Source organism: Sapajus apella, unplaced genomic scaffold (assembly GCF_009761245.1).
Source record: "Sapajus apella isolate SASKATOON/1434 unplaced genomic scaffold, GSC_monkey_1.0 scaffold6, whole genome shotgun sequence".
Taxonomy (NCBI): Eukaryota; Metazoa; Chordata; class Mammalia; order Primates; family Cebidae; genus Sapajus; species Sapajus apella.
Window position 1 is genome coordinate 73081287 of NW_022436946.1, and position 18116 is coordinate 73099402.

Below are 18116 nucleotides of genomic sequence, written 5' to 3' on the forward strand. Positions count from 1 at the left end.
GGGGTTTCACCATGTTGTCCAGGATGGTATTAAACTACTGACCTCAAGAGATCTGCCTGCTTTGGCCTCCCAAAGCGCTGAGATTATAGGCAGGAGCCATGCACCTGGCCTTGCAGCAGTGACTTCTGCAACTCTTATGATTTCTGTGATCCTGAACAAGAACATCAGAGATTCTGGCTCTGCCATTGGTCTTAAAGAGAAAATTAGCATGAAAATCCCATTATCTCAATTCAGAGTGTTCCAGTTAATCAGGGTTCTACTATACTATGCTCCTTGGCTTTTCTGAGTAATTAAATCCTTCAAGCAGATTAAATAAACAGAGATTAGTGTGCCTTTAGTGTGTGAAAAGTTTGAGTGGTTTAAACCCTGGAGGCTGTGCACCTTCCTGAGATTATCTTCCTTGGTGCCTTTAATAACATCTCAGTAGCATCAGTAATGACAGGAGAAGTCACCTGGCAGAAATCAAGAGAGAAGGAAATGTAAGTGTGTCTCTTGGTAGCTGTCAGGACAGCATTTAGGAGCAGAGTTGTTCATCCCTCTCACCCTTGGGGAAATCTAGAAATAGCTGAGTAAGGGTCTTTGAGGAGAGTCTTTTGGTCCCCAGCCATGGGTGGAAGCAGAGTTTGAGAGGCCATAATTTTACTGCCAAGTTGTATTCCAGGGAATCTGATTTTAAGTTCTCATTGTGTGAAACAGCAGAGGCACAAAAATGTGGAATCTGGACTGAATCAGACATGATTTAAGTGTTGGTTAAGTCCCTAACAATAATTTACCCTTTCATTTATATTTCAAGACTTAATAAAGAAATCTCCATTGATTTAAAATCCTCTTTTGAAGAAAGGTGAAGAAATCTGTAGGGGACCTCTGAATTGACATTGTACATATGTTATAATTTTGTTCTTTGAAAAAAATCAACAGCTAGAATACAGAGTACTTTTTCAATTTTTTAAAAGGCTACATTAAAAATTCACTCTCTTTGAGCCACTGTGGATGAAACTTATATAAAGGCCTTGCATAGTAACATTTTTGCAGAACTGGCTTTGTGGAAGAATTGCAGAATTGGCTTTGTGAAAGAATTATCAATTTATTTTTTATAATAAACTAAAATAAAAGTTGACTTGGAAATTACTCATGTACCCAATCAGCTAGCATAGGCAAAAATCTTCCTAATTTCTCCAGCTCCCTCTGTGATTTATCTTTTCAATGGGCACAATTTTGTTACACTGTGAGGTCCATGCTGACACAAATCATCTCTAATTCCTTCCTTTACCAAGGGCCTGGCTTTTTGAAATCACTCAATAAGTACATACTGAATTAAAACAATACAGTAGATCCTAAAAATAGTTTCATAGGTAACAGTTATATCAAGTCTGTCTTCAAACTTAGTTTCGAGTAGTAAATTTTAAAGTGACAAAGATTTACTATAAAATTACCTTTTCAGTGATACACTCATATGTAGGGTTTGGTATTTATAAATATGCAAGTGATAACTATTTAATAAAAACAGTAGGACTACTTTGGTAAAACTGAAACAGTGTACCAAATACAGGATATCACTAGTTTACAATCTAAGTGAAATCTGTGGAGAAATAGAATACCTCTAAGTCTTTGGTCCTGGCTAGGACTTTTGTTCAAGCAGAATCCTGCTATTTATATTCCTTAGAAGAGAAACTATTTTTACACAATTCACGTATGCCAATATCTTTTGTACAGGGTACCGTAAGAGATTTTTAAAACACATTCCTCTTATCTTCTGAGGTTTTGATTGGTTTTCTTTCATATTTCTTCTTATCCTCCCACTAGTCTTTGTGCATATTCCCTTGGAGCAGAAGTGTAGAGAGGACAGAGGGATGTTTAGGTCTGTTACCTCAGTTGGCCCAGGAGTCCAAGACTGCAGTCTCCTTCTCTGCCTAGGACAGCTGGCTGTGCCTGGTGTGGGGGAAGTCCTTTGTTCATAAGCTATGCTATACCCTCACTCTGGTTTGTCAGCTGTCTGGCAAGTCTTTGTCCTTGGCCACAAGTGTCATTAGATGACAGCATATGAACGACTTAAGGCAAACAAACCAGCACTCCTAGAAAAGCAATTCTCAATTTGTGTTCTGTGGATGGTGAGTCATGCTAGTATACTAAGAATAGGGGTGAACAGAAAACAAGGGGAAGAAGGATAAAGGACACCCTCCCTGGTTCAAATTAGGAAAATACTCACTCTGGGCATTTTTGTTGGCTTGAATGGCAGCTGATGAAAATAAAGTGTCAACAAAATAAGAAGATAGTATTAAATTACTGGGAAAGTATTTTTTCTCATGCCTACATGAGAAACAAACTTTACCATTTATGTATGTCTTATATTTTAGACATTAAAAATTATAGGAACATAGCCAAAATTAAAAATAACCTGTGTTTTGTACTTTCTTGATGTGTAACTATAGAACATTCCTTGACCTTTCTCTGCCCTCACTCTCAGTATTTAGTTACCATGGCTACCACCAAGGCTCACTTTTTTTTTTCTGCTGTGAAAGGGTAACAGTGCCATATGAGGGACAAACTGAAGGCTGAACATGCAAACTCAGAGTGTAGTCTTATCACAACATGCACCTTTCCTGAGTTAATCTATTGTGTTTTGCAATATACATACTTATTATTCTGCTGCACTTATCCTCCATTTTGAACTTTTCCTTTTAGGTTCACATCAAACCACAAAACGGCTATGTGTTTTTGTGCTTTTCCCTTGGGCTGGAAAAAGCTTACTCATCTCTTAGGGACCAGCGGGAATACCATCAGCTGGGAAATGCTCAATCCTCAAAGCCGGCACCTCTGTCATAATCCACAGCCATTTGTCTTTGCATGTTTCTAATTTCTTATGATCTTAGTGGTTATTCAGGATTAGGTCTAGTTAATTCTCAGATATGAGACTGCTACTAATTCAGGATTAGGTCTAGTTAATCAGATATGAAAGCACTGCTAAAGCATGTCCCAAGCTTTCTTTATTTTTTAAATTTGTTTAAATGTCTGTTTTGTAGATCAGTTTTCATATGAGAAGTCACTGGGCTTTGAGCTTTCATTATATATATTTATTATGTCTATTATGCTATATACATATATTATTTGTTATAATTATTTTGTTTACTTTTTCTATTTCTGGATATGATTTATAATATACCTAAAACATAAGAAGAGTAGCATAACACTTATAAATACATATACATGTTTCAGGATAAGTGATTAACTTTTTTATCAACTATAAAATAAATTTGAAGATGACTGTATTAGTCTTTTCTCACACTGCTATAAAGATGCCCAAGACTGAGTAATTTATAAACAAAAGAGGTTTAATTAATTCACAGTTCCATATGGCTGGGGAGGCTGCAGGAAACTTGCAATCATGGCAGAAGAGGAAGCAGGCACATATTACATGGCAGCAGAAGAGAGAAGTGAAGGGAGAATAGCCCAATATGAAACCATCAGATCTCATGAGACTCACACACTATCATGAGAACAGCATGGGGGAAACTGCCCCCATGATCCAATCACCTCCCTCTCTCAACACTTGGGAATTACAATTTGAGAGAAGATTTGGGTGGGGGGACAAAGCCAAACCATATCAACCACTGTCTTAGACTCTGACATTCTTGAGGAAAGCAACATGTTTTATTTTGTGTGTATGTGTCTTTGCATCCAGTATGATGCTGGTGTGTTTGTTATGTAGTATCGTGGGACACAAAAAGTTTGTGGAATGAATTATAACCCATAGTTTTCATGCTGAGAAAGCCTGGGGGTTAATAGTAAAAGATCAGTATCGTATTTCCTTGACTTCATTTCTACTTGAACTATTGTGGAACCTTCTCTTCACCTGCCAGGTTAATTTAAGAGGTAGTCCCCAGGGCATGTTCCTTAGGCTTTCCAAACACTGTTCTGCTCCTGAGCTGCCTTTGAAGATTTATTGATGCCTCTGCTACCTCTGCTGGTTCCAACAATGACCATTCAGGAGTGCCCCAAATCCACTCCCTGTCTCCTTCATAGCCAGTTCTTACAGAGCCTTTCCTGATGTGCTTCTGTTTCTATTTACACCCACTAGGGGCCTCAGCTTTGGCAGCATGCCCATGGAGGCATCCTGAGGAACACATTCTCTGCTGTGCACAACACTCCTTCTCCCTTTGGAAAGTGACATTGACCTTGGATCAACGTTGTAGATGGAGCACAGATTCTTCTTGTTGGACAATTCCTTTCCAAGAGGTTTCTTTGAACACCCTACACACAGAGTTGGCCTCTTGCTTCCACCCATCCCCCTTGCGTTCCTGTTGCCATCCAGGCTTGTCCGGACTAGACCCAAACTCAATTGGTTTCGGAGGATAGATGGATAATAAACAGTGATGCTGGCAGAGTAGTTGTGTACTAAACCCCTGAGAACTAAAAATTCTCTCTTCCTTTTTCTTCTGAATTGAAACATAAAACTCTCTTGGTGTAGCTTTTTTTTTCCCCTTAGGTACAGAGAAAATTTTCTCTGCAATGAACACACACATACACACACACACACACACACAGAGTACAAATATAGTAATAAATACATGGCAGTTGACTCGTAGTCTCAGTGCTCAAGAGGTAATAGTAAGTGATAAGCACTGTGGTAAACTAGCTAGTAAATGCTCCATCTAAATGAGTGAGCTACTACTCAACTCCAGCTAAATGTAGCTATGTGGGACTAAAGATCAAGTGATGCCAAATCTTCTGACTTTATCAACAAGATCTGAATAGATTATTTGTGAAATCTGGTACCAAAAAATGTCTCATTAAACACACACACACTGAAACCATGTCTGCAAAGAAGGTTTGGTCTGTCAGGCATCATTCTGTAATCCACAAGTCTAAACTCTCAAGCAGGGACCCTGCTGGAAAATGAATGATGATGTGGCATATAATCCTTTCTTGGAAATAATTACAGTTAATATTATTTTTATCCAAACAAGCCAAGTATTTCTAGTTTAATTGTGGGAAGGCAGAGTTGCTGGTTAAATAGGTAGATATTCTGGGGCTTCATTGCAGTTTTCTGGACCTTAGTTCTATCTTGTCCTAGAACATTATTTCTCCATGTGTGGTCCTGGGACTAACAGCATCAACATCACCTGGAAACTTGTGAGAAATGCAAATTCTCAGACCCCACCCCAGTCTCACAAAATCAGAAACTCTGGGGGTGGGGACCAATAATCTGTTAACAAGTTCTCCAGGGGATTCTGAGGTACAGTGAAGCTTGAGCACCCCTGTCCTAGGCTTTTAGAGGAAGATTTTCCACTTGCAGTATGCTCCTGGAGCCCTGCAGGCTGGTATAGCCTTGGTACTTCTGCTCCTCCACCCTCAACATCAGGTTTTAGGAGCCAAGATATGCCTGATATGTGAACTGTAGGTTCAGCATGGCTTTCCAAGAAAGGAATATCGGACTGAGACTCAAATGAGGAGGTTGACACTTGGCAGAGAAAGGGGGATTTGGGAATTAGGTCTGTTGAAAGGGAAGAGGAGGAAAAAGATATGTCTGCAGTGTTCTTCTTCCCTCCCTCTGCCAGGGCTTATTTCACAAAGGAGAATAGGCTAGTGATATGATTTAAAGAAATACCTTCCTCACTCTTCCTTCAACAGCCTCTTTAAAAATGGCTACTTCTATTTTAATTTCAAAGATTCTCTAGTGTTAACAAAGACTCTGAGGAATATAGTTAAAGTAGTCATGCTGCTATGTGATTTAAATTTAACCAACTTGATTTCTCAGCACCATTCTGCGATTCTGGAAGAGAGAATTCAAGAGGATATGAGGGGTCATGTTTGGGCTTGGGGCACACTTCAAGGAAGTGAGGGGTAAAGAGGCCTCTACAAAAGCAGCATATCACTGGGATTTCATTTTAAAATTGTAGTGAAAGCATGGAAGAGGAGCACAGATGGGAAAATGAGAAATGTGTCTAAAGTAAGGAGTTGAGGAGGGGCAGAAAGAGAGGCAATGGATAGCTTTAGGACAGATTACTCCTGTACCATTCCCTCTTATGACAGGTCCTCACCAGCCTCCTCTGAGAGGAGCTGTACAGTCATTTCATTCTTGGAAAGACTGAACTCTGGCTGCCTCCAGGCCCCAGATGAGCCTTATTTCTTGCTTGTCTTTTTCAAAATCAGGGAAAGAAGAATAGTGATGAGACTTGAAGAAAAATTCCTTTGCATGCATAGTGTGAAAGTCCTATAGTACTTTATAGTTTATAAAACTGTAATCAGTATTACATTTCAAAGTTAAGATACATGTACAACTCAGGGGTACAAGTCTAATAATCATTTTTTAATGAATTCAATTTTGCTCTTTACTTACCCATCCTATTCTCCTTTCTCATAATGCCTGACAGAAGTAGAGAACTTAACCTGGATATTTTCTGGTAAAATTTTATCTGGTGATTATTTTGTTGTTGTTACATTCAATATGCATAACTCAATCGTAGATCAAACCCAAATTCCATTTCCGTCTTTCCTTTGCCTTCTCCCAAGCTCTCCTCCCCCATACCTTGTGGTATCACACAACACTGAGCATCAGTGTTGGAGAGTGGGAGGGGAGTTTGCTAGCATGGTAGTCTGGTGGAAGTAGGTTAGGGAGCACATCCAATATCTAGTTTAGACTGGCTTTCCTGCTGCCATCAGGACTGGGCACGTAATTTGGAGCATACAGTGCAAAACAAAAATGTAGGTCCCCTTGTTCAAAAATAACTAAGAATTTCAAGATAGCTACATCTGAGCATTAAACTGAGTGCAGGGCCCTGTGTAACTGTAATGGGTCACAAGCCTGTAAAGCCCATCCTACCTGTATTCTCTGATGTCATCTCTCAGCTTGGCTTCTGGTGAAGTAGTGCCCGTAGTTCTTTCTTGTAAAATTCTCCTATCTCTACTGCTGTCTTGGAATCCCACCATAACTCACACAAAGGCTGCAGAGTCCTTCAAGCATAGCTGTGTCTTCCATTTTAACTCCAGTTTGGGTGATCTTCTTGAGGCCGTCTGCCTTGGTGACTCTCCTGTTAGTATGTCAGCTGCCTCTCCAAGCTACCTTCCACCTTTGCTGGGCACATGGCCACTTCTGTATCTCCTCTATACACTTAGTGGGCATTCCTTGCTATCACCTCCTTTCTACAGGCACATGTTGCTAGAACTGTATTCCCTGTCTGCATATCCCATGCATGATGGCTAATGTCAGCAGAGTCCTACTGTCAAAGTTTAGCTAGGAAACAGAATGTCAGGTTCTTCCACCTTAGATTCCTCAAACTCTGCAGGAGAAACCTTTTATGTTCATGTCCTCCTTCAGTTTATCTGGAAGAGAAGAAGTGGCGTTTTTTTTTTTTTTCTTCTCTCTTACTTTCAGTCATTTTCTAAATACTGTAAACTAGAGCACAGAATGAGGAGTGGCAGAAATCATTTCTATTTATCCCAGTTTAAACACATTCATCATTTTTGTCACATAGTCTCTATCAGGGTTGGCAAACTAAAAGCTAAGGGTCAACTCCAGCCATACCCATTCGTTTATGTATTATTTGTTGCTGCCTTTGTGCTATAATAATACAGTTGACTAGATGCAATAGAGACTATATGGCCTGAAAAGCCTAAAATATTTAATGTCTGCCTCTTAAAGAAAAAGTTTGCCCATCCCTGTGCTAGATGCTCACAGTTGAAAGTAAGTGGCTTTGTCCCTGGTGCTACCTATGTGAGGATATTGAGAAGTGTTTGATGACTCCAATAGTTAATCTGCCATAGGTTAATGCTTCTTGCCTTAATATTTCTAGTAAATATTTTCACATACGTATGGAGAGTAAAACAGGCATTATGATTTCACATGCATACAGTGTGGGTAGTACATCAAGGCATTATTGTCCTCATTATACAGATGAGGACCTTGTGGGTTAGAGAGTTAAGTGATTTGTCCAGGATTACAGAATAAGTGTGTGGGGTTAGGGATGCAGCTCTTTTGATTCCTTGGGGTTAATGGCAAACATCTTTAGGAAGATTCAGCATGTTAAGGAAACAAACACTAAGGATGTTAATGTATGAGGTGATGAGACACCTTAAGGTCCAGTGTGGAGTTGGGTGTGTGCTGAGGTAGGGTGGCTGGAGTGTAGAGAAGATAGGAGGCTAAGGGCCATTATGTATTTGAAAAAAATTATTCTAAAATGTGATGACTCATTTTCTTATATACTTCCTGCCCACACTGAGCCTGAAACTTCTGCATTGTGGCATGGCATTTTAGATAAAATAAATTTCTAGTGCACCTTAATTAGTTCATCACAAAGCTCTTCTTCAACTTTGTGGTTCTTGCCAGCCTTCGCATTTACATAGCAACTAAATTTATGTTGATTGCTTGACTGATACAGTATCCAGGGTCTCTTAACACAATATCAGAGTGATAAACATCTATAAACATCAAATAAACATCTTTGACAGTCATGTAGATTCAGTTGCATTCATAGGATGTGTTTTAAAGGGAATAATTCTTACATTTCTCCTTTATTGGTTTATGTAGTAACTATGTCTGTTTTCAATTTAGGCTCTCTATGCTTTGATCTAATCTAAGACAAGGGATCTCAGGACCAATTAGAAGAGACAGAAGTCAGGAGGAGTTCAAAAAAGACACAACTTGACTTCGTACATTACATCTGATTTTAGGTTATTCTTTTATGTTATGAAATGCTCTAGGGATTTGAAAGTAAAGACATTTAAAGGACACCTGAATACAGTTGAAGTATGTGCAGGCGTTTAGAACACATGAAGTCATCAGCCCCACAAAGATGGGGTGATCTGTGCTGTATTTCTTTTTTTTTTTTCCTTTGTCAGCATAAAGCAATGATATCATCTAAACCACTGCATGTCTTTCACCTCATGGAGTTTAACTTGTCTTATGAACATGAGCCATCAATTGGGATTTGCCCCAAGTTTCTGGAAAATGCAATAAAATTGAGAATATTTGCTATATAAAGACAAACATTTTTCTATCAGGAAATTTTGTACAGTTGGCTTAATAGAATAATCCACAAACTAGAACTTTTCTTAATTCAGTTACCTTTGAAAACCAGTTCTACTCATATCCAGTTGTCATAAAATTGTTCTGTTTCTGAAGTATTAATGATTTTTTCAATCCAAGAAGTCAAAATTCAAGACTGTGAGGGCAAAGTTACCATTCGGCTCCTTTGAAAACCTCAAGTATTAAGTAGTAGAAAGGCAGTGTGATGAAGAAGTGGGGAAAGAGAATGTGGTCTTGGAAGAAAGAATTATTGCACAACTAAGAAAAATTTCCACTGGAATAGTGGGATTCTTTATCATTTATTATTGTTTGAGACATCTTGGGGGATGCTATGCCCTGTGACTAAACTTATTTCAGCTCATGACAAGGTGACTATAAATGCATTTGTATGCAGTAGTCTTGATGTGATGGCAAATTCCATTCAGACTTCTTGCACATGGAGAATCCAAACAGACCTGTGTTCTAGCTCAGGCTTTCCCAGGTGCTGTCCATATCATTTGGGCAAATGACTACAATTCTTTAAGCCTCATTTTCCTTATAAGAAGAATAATTATAGTACTTGCTTTACCAGGCTGTCATCAGTATGTCAGGAAATGATAGGTGCAAAAGTAATTGTGGTTTCAGACCATGAATTTTAAATTATTACAACTAAGCTCAAACACATCTTTAGTAATCAAAATAGGAATGATTACAATCAACACATTTTGCCAATGAGAAATAAGTTTGTTTATACCTGTAGCATAAAAATCCATGCTTCAGGATGCGATGAACTCTTGGAAAGTATTTTCTGGATCCTGCTGTTGTGGAAGTGTTTTCCCTGCAAAAAGTTGTCAAGATTGTTGACGAAGTAGCAGTAGGTTGGCGAGAGGTCAGGTGATTATGGCAAAACTTAGTGGCCCAATTTATTCAACTTTTGAAAGGCTGGTTCTGCAACGTGTGGTCTGGCATTGTTGCAAAGCATTGGGCCCTTTCTGTTGACCAAGGCCAGCTGCAGGCATTACAGTTTTCAGTGCATCACATGGATTTGCTAAGCATATTTCTCAGATGTAATGGTTTCGCCAGGATTATGAAAACTTTAGTAGTTCAGTCCGGCGACAGACCACCAAACAGTGACTGTGACCTTTTTTTGGCGCAAATTTGGCTTTGGGAAGTCCTTTGGAGCTTCTTCTCAGTCCAACCACTGAGCTGGTCATCGCCGGTTGTTGTATAGAATCCACTTTTCTTTGTGCGTCACAATCAGGTGGAGAAATGGTTTATAGTTATTGCATAGAATAAGAGAAGACAATGCTTCATTCAACATGACGATTTTTTAAAATTTTTGCTCAGCCCGGGAGGCACCCACTTATCAAACTTTTTCACCTTTCCAGTTTGCTTCACATGCCAAATGACTGTAGAATGGTCGACATTGAGTTCTTCAGCAACTTCTTGTGTATTTGTAAAAGAATCATTGTCAACTTCTGATGGCCAGCCACTGTGCTCCTCTTCTTTAATGCTCTCATCTCCTTTGTAAAACTTCTTGAACTACCACTGCACTGTACGTTTGTTAGCAGTTCCTGGAACAAACATGTTGTTGATGTTGCCAGTTGTCTTTGTTACTTTACTACCCATTTTGAACTTGAATAACAAAATCCCTCGAATATGCTTTTTGTAACATCATTTCCGTAGTCTAAAATATATATAAAATAAATAGCAAGTAGTAAGTCATTAGCAAAAAAAAAGCAAGAAATGTACATTAAAATGATGTATAACATAAACACATTTATTTAAGAATGTATTCCAGTATCAAATGGCAAATTTCAACAATGCAAAAACCGTAGTCACTTTTGCACCAATGTGTATCAGGTGGTTAAGTACATCATAAGCTCTGCACTTAATGTCAGCTATTGTTATTGCAAACAAAGGCAATATTTAAGAATAATTCAGCAAATATTGACTGCTGAGATAATGTCAAAGGTACATGTCTTTCTGGCTACCAATAGTCCTGTTTTCTTAGTGGCAGGAAAATGACTGATTCTTATTCAATTCTGAGCCTGATGAAATACAGGAAGAAATTCTAGTCCTGGCTAACTAGGGGTCTGGTAATTTTCCAGACGTTTAGAGACTTTAATTAAACTAAATGGTGACATTCTCTTTTCTTCAGAAGCCAGATGGTACTACTAAAATGTCTGAAAAAATTATAGTAGTCAAGTAGAAAAAGTAAAGGTAAAATTTACCAGAAAACAAAAGAACGTTCATAATCACTTAAATTCGAGGGTCATACTTTTTTTATTTAATCAATGATTATGTATTACATGCTGTGTCCAGTAGTGACAGTGACATTAGAATTATAATCATAAAGAATTATAAATATAAAAATATTTTAAAATGTACTTGAGGTTCAAGCAGGAATCACTGATGTTGAAAACGCCAGAAAAAAGTGTCATTATGTCATCACCACTATATATAATAGTGTATTACTAGACAGTTAAATGCTTTTCTCTTTTATATAATTCAAAGTAGCCTTTTTCTGTGATTGAAGTAAAAAAGAAAATAATTAAAAACCCTTTTATAGATACTGGAAGTGAATATAAGTAAGTGAAGTGTAATACCCATGCTGCAAGATTACAGATCTTGAAGTCAAGGTTTATGTTTAGGAAATACTCATGAGACTTGAGTCCTGGTTCCAACTATTCCATTGATCAGCTGTGTGATCTGAGCCTCAATTTCCTCAGTTGTAGGAGTAGAGGGGCTAGCATGCCAGTTAATTTAGGAAGATAAAATAGAAACACTATTCTTATGCAAAGTTGTCTGCATTATAGAGGAGTCAACAAGACTAATAACAGGAGCCATTCAAGAACCACAGTAGGCAGTATTATTAAGTGATAAATGGGTGGTGCAAACTAAATGTGCTACAGGAGTTTCGCAGAGGAATAAGTCAGTACCAGCTGAAGGAGGGAAGAGAGACGTTGTGGAGGGACAGTGGGAAGGAGTAGTGAGGAAGGGCGCTGATGTTTCAGGCTCAGTGACAAGAATATAGTACAAGAAGTTCCAGCCTCAAGTTGGAGGGATCTGGTTTGAATCTTGCTGTAGTCACCCCGGACTCAAATATCATGAGTATTTCCTAAACATACACCATGACTTAAGGATCTGGGACCTGTGTCCTGTTTACCCTCCTGCCCTGTGAAGCCAAAACATCCCTAGCTTGAGAGTAATTAGGAAAATTGAACAATTTGCATCTCTTTTACTTTCTTCACTGCTAGCATTTAGGTGCCAAGTAAGTCCCCATTTATCTATTGACTTTCCATCCTCCAAAATTGTGTTACCATCTCTCATCATCATCTGCTGTCATTTACACTCCTATTTTATCTGTCATCTTTTGTTTCTTTATTTTTATTTTAGTGTGTTTCAGGAGAGGGTAGAAATAAATGCAAGTTTTAATTCACCATGTTTATCCCAAAGTGTACATGTTAACTATCATGAAACTTTTATTATTTTAGTTTTAGAAATCTCTCCAAATATTACTAATTGCTTTTGGCATCTGTTAACAAGTGTATCTAAATAGTCCTTTCTTTTTAATTGTATTTTATCCAGTTATTTTAATTGGAAGCAATGAGTTCTATAAACCTATATTCTAATATGTAAAATGTCATAAATTCAAACCATCAAATAATGTCTATTAATTGGCATTTAAACGATTTGAAGAAGTCTTATTAAATGTCCTTGAAGAGATTATGTTTGGAACAATAACAATAATGAAAGCAAGCATTAAAAGCACCAAGTAATTCATATAGAGAACAAATAAGTGTACAGAATTGCCCAGGAAGGAGAATTGGCACGTGTTGGAATAGTCAGAGGAGGCCTGAAGAGTACCGGGAAAGAACAGGCCATTTTAGGAAATAAATTCATGAGCAAAGATATAGAAATAAAATATACCAGACATAATTTGTAATCAGTGACTAAACAAGCATAATAAATGTATAGGAGGCATTGAAGGGTAAGACTGGAAATACAGTTTCTGGTGAAGTGGAGGATCCTCAATACTAGGTCATGGTTAGTGGAAGGGAAAGTAAAGGACAGCTACAGAACACATTATGATAAAAGAATCCATCAGTTTGGGGATTTTAATCAAAATGTTGGTAAGAACGGTTGCCATATATTACCATTCAAAGTTTAAAACTCAAATTGTACATTCTTTTAGACTCAGGAATGCTAGTCTAAAAAGATGTCTTATTTCATGGGAGTTTCCTGATCTATTCTCTTGTTATATTTTTTGTCCTTTTTTTCTGGAAATTTTTCTGGGCCTACTGGTATTGTTCTTTAAGGATATTAAACAGAACTTCATAAAATATTTCACCATAGTTTTAAGCTGAAGTAGAATAATATTTTTCTATTTTGCCACAGTTATAATATTTTCTTTGGCCTTTTGATGACATCACTGCAGTGACTCCAAGAGAATCCCTTTCTCTGAATTCTAACATTTTGTGAAATTACTTAGAGGAATTTTCAATTTGTCTGCATAAATCTACCCTAATAGGATAAAAATACTTTAAATAAAAACCTTAGTTTTTTTTAGGATTTAATAAGTATAGGTAATGAGAAGTAAAACAAATATTTTACATGACTTGTTGCATAAATAGGATGAAGAGGAGAAAGAAAAATTTAAAGGCAAACTTGGAACATTTCTGAGCAATATATACTATAGAATACATGATAACCTAATGAGAAATATTTGAACATTTTATGAGTTGGGATGTTTATATGCAGATTTAGCCAATAAGATAACACACTTAGGAAGTAATCTGGCATTGATGGGGAAGAAATTAGTTGATTTAATTGGTCTTTTGCAAGTGAAAATTCACTGATGACATAAAACTAGAACAGATATTTCCTTTTTGAGTTTTGGGTGATTTGGGTATTGTCATTTATGTGTAAGAAAGAGTCAGGATAGTTCTGTGGTAATGTTCTGGAAGCTCCACTTGCAGCAGGCCTTTTGCCAGGCCACATTGTAAAATCTCAGCTTTTCTGTAATTATGTGCTTTCCTTTTCTACTATGATAATTCTTCCTCATAATTCTATAAAGTAATTTAAAATAGAAATTAAATATATAAAATTATTATGGCATCTCATTCTATGCACTAGGTAGGTTCTTGAAAACACACATAGATAAAGTAAAACCAGGAGCAGATAGGGGTTGGATACCTGAGAAGCATAGGAAAGATGCCAAAACCTAATTTATACAGAAAAGAAGTTTTTGTTGGTGGTGGGATGGGGAGTATTTTGAGCAATGTTGAATCATAACAGGAAAATACAAATTTGGAAAGGAGCAAGGGCAAAGGTGAGAGTGCTAGGGAAAATTCAAGGACAGGATTTAAGAGCTAAGGAAGTCTGGGAGCTAGAATTGCTGTAGACATTTTTTTTCTTTTTTTCTTTTCTTGTTCAAAAAAATACTTGCTCTAGAAATAATTGTTAGTTCAGCATAAATGACTAAAAGGCTTTACATTTTCTGATTCCTGTTATATTATTCATCTGAGAGTATGCTCTGGAAGGTCTGGAGCAGGGGAATAAAAAGGAGAGAGGACCATAGATAAAAGAGGAAGTTTCAGAATAACATTTGGTCTTTCTTTTCTTCACACTCTAGTTAGCAAATTCCATGCAAATTATTGCTGACTACTATGAAATGGAAAGTAAGTATATTTTATGAACTCTGTTAAGATAATTTGCTTATCAAAGAGAAGCATCTGTGCCCCAGTTAATGCTGATTTTTTTTAAAAAAGGTCATAAAACCTGATATGAATCTTCAGTTTATTTATATCTTTTTCTTGGGAAGAACTTTTTTAAAAGGATATACACTGGGATGATGCAAAGGCATTCTTGGCTTCTTTCAGAAAATGTTATCTACATGTCTTAAACTTGCAGTTGTGCAATCAGCTATACAGAAGCCTAAGGAGTTCTGGATGCCTTTTCTGTTACCTGTCTGCAACCCTTGTAAGCACAATAGACAGGATTTGGCCAACACTGACAAAGTGTTTACTGTTGTTCAGCTCCAGGGTTTTTAACACAATAAGCCTGCAATTGTCTCTGTTCAGACTTTACATCCTGTTTTCATAACTGTACCCTTAATAATTGACCAGATTGCTTCTCAGGAAGACTTTTGAATGATTCATCATCTTAGAAGTTCTACAGTAGGTTTAATTATTTCAGAAAACGAATTATTGCTCAGTAACCTAATTTAAATTGCTATGTGAGTGTTGCAAGAGTGTCTATTGAGGAAGACATATACATGGATTTCTCAAATTCTGTAGTGTGAAGTGAGAAAACATCTTAGTGAGCATTTGTAGCTTTTTCTTTTATTTTGAGACGAAATCTTGCTCTGTTGCCCAGGCTGGAGTGCAGTGGCACAATCTCAGCTCACTGTAACCTCTGTCTTACAGGTTCAAGCAATTCTTCTGCCTCAGCCTCCCTAGTAGCTGGGATTACAGCAGCACGCCATCACTTCTAGCTAATTTTTGTATTTTTAGTAGAGACGGGGTTTTGCCATGTTGGCCAGGCTTGTTCACCTGCCTCAGCCTCCCAAAGTGCTGGGATTATGGCCGTGAGCCACTTCGTCTGGCCTGTAACTTTTCTTGATCCTCTGATTTATGAGGGATCTCTTCTCTTCCAATTAACATGTATTTAAGAACTTAGAGGAAAGCTGTATAGTGGATAGTATTTAATGTCTGACCTGAGTTCAAATTCTAGTTTTTCTATCCAGGTGGAGTAGCTGTGTGATCGAGAGAAAGATATTTAATTTATTTAAACCTCAGAGCTTCTTCTATAAACCTGAGTATAGCACCTACTTCACAGAGTTGATATAAATATTAAACAAGTTACCATATGTAAAATGCTTCCTATACTGTGTAACACTTAAGAGCTATTAAAAATATGAAGAGAGCTATTAAAAATATGAAGGTATAAATGTCACCATATTTGACACATGCAAGTCCTTTATTGCTTTAATGTCTTCTCCCTCCAAAATAGAATAAAGCGCTTTAAAGTGGGCATTATCAATAACAGACTTAGTTATTCTATTGAGAAGTTATGTTTATCTTCCTCATAGATGCTAATTCCTTGCTAAAACATTCTGGATTCATTTGTTATTGCTGAGTACTTCTGTATTCCTGAGATAGAACAGGTGCTGATTGCTGACTTTATTGTGAAGGTAGATAGAAGACCTCATTTATCTGACCAAGAAAGAACTAAAAATCTATATGCTCATGCCAAAGGAAAACTAATTAATATGAAATTTCAGTATCACAAAAGAAAAATATTTGTTAAGATAAAATTAACATCATGGGTCTATCACATGAGATTTTCCATCAGTTAAAGTGAATTAATGTAGAAGGTAATGGGGAACTTAAGCTTTTAACCTGAATAATTATATAAAATAATTAGATAATTCTAAAATGGGTGGATTTTTTTCTGTAAAAGTCATTAATATAATACTATAATAAAATTTATTTTAAAACATTAATTTCAGACTGGCATTTTTAGAAAGAACTAAACATAAAGTTGATACTAAATAGACTTTATTTTCTGTATGTTTGCAGATATAATTGTGATTGAGTAAATGCAGGTAACATATGAATAGTTATTACATTTGTCTTCTCAGGAATATCCTAATACTATGGATCCTATAAAGACATAGACATTTTAGGGAGACAAGGTACAAATACGTAATACAATCAGATATTAGTACTGTGTATGATTAAGCTCTTCCTTTGCCTTGGGAACTATTGTCTGGGACTTCTATTAGCTGATGATTTAAATTAAAGTTGTCAAATCAATATTTTACATGTCGTCTCAAAAAGCTTTAAGATCTTTTAGAGAAAATTATTTCAGATAAAAGGAATTCACATGTGGTATGAAGTCGTACAGAATCATAGTTCAATTTGGGAAGTCCGTGTGTCTTAGTTGTAAGCCATAACACATCATGAGTTAAATTCAAAACTCTTTATTCATCACTTCTTTTTTTTTTTTAGCTTGGTGCTTAAGTCAGCCCATTCTGCCCACAAATAAGCTGTGATAAAATACAGTAGGGTTGTTCTAAAGTGCTCTGGCTTCCATTACAAAGAAACTTCTATTCTTTGTTCACTAGAGAAGCACAAAAGATACTCTAAAATTGGAAACTAATCATGGAGTGAACCAGAAAACAGGGTGCTAGTATCAGGGAACATTCCTTTGGTTTATATTGTTAAAAGTTGGGGTGCTGTAGAAAGTTCATACATACATAAGAGGGTCTATTTGCTTATAAGTTTAATTTTCAAAAAAGAGCATTAATGTAGATTTCAAGATTCATTTGAAGAATTGGATATTCACTGTCTGAAAGAAAACATCACATCATGTTTATGTTTTGTGTTACAAACTTAATGTTTTTTAAAAAATTTTTCCTTAGTTTCTCAAGTATGGTTGGGTTCATAAAGGAAATTTACTTTCAGATAACAAAGTCACTGTATTTTATCTGGAATGAATGATGAAAACTTGTTGCTTAGCTGTTCATGGTAAGGGCTATTTATACCGTGAGTTTTTAAATAAGCTCATGAGCTAATCTACTATATTTAAGGGTTTAGGCAAATTTTGTAATACACCCCCAGGATATTAGAGCTCTCTTCACAGTACTTTAAGACCTAGCCTGTGAGTTCAGTATGTTTGTTTGTAACATACCTGTTGGTACAATTCTTTTGCTCAAAGACTGATAGAGAAACTATAAAGCATTCATCATGGAATTACTTGAATGTGCTTCTCATGGGACAAGTTAATATCTTAGCTACTGCTTTGTCTTTTTTATTTTACCTCAAAATATTGTTTTAAATTTTGATTTTGAAATTGATTCATTTTCTCCCAATTCTTTGTGCTCTTATTACTGTAAATGTCATTAAAAGACCTGATTTTAAAATAGAGACTATGAGAAAATAGAATTGCATATCACTAAAAGTGACACCATCCTCCTCTTCCCTTTGCGTTTCCCTTTTCCTCTCTCCATTTTAAGCCCCCACCCTATGTGGGCTTTTTTTTTTTTTCACACTGTGACATCCAGCTGGTTCCTGGCAGGGTTTCAGGTTTGAATTTTCTGACAAAT

The 18116-nt window shown here is 36.7% G+C and overlaps 1 protein-coding gene across 6 annotated transcripts in view; it reads left to right on the forward strand.

Moving 5' to 3' along the window:
• Nucleotides 1-18116, forward strand: part of FILIP1 (filamin A interacting protein 1) — a 239292-nt gene that overhangs the window by 98405 nt on the left and 122771 nt on the right. The gene's annotated exons all lie outside the window — the stretch shown is intronic.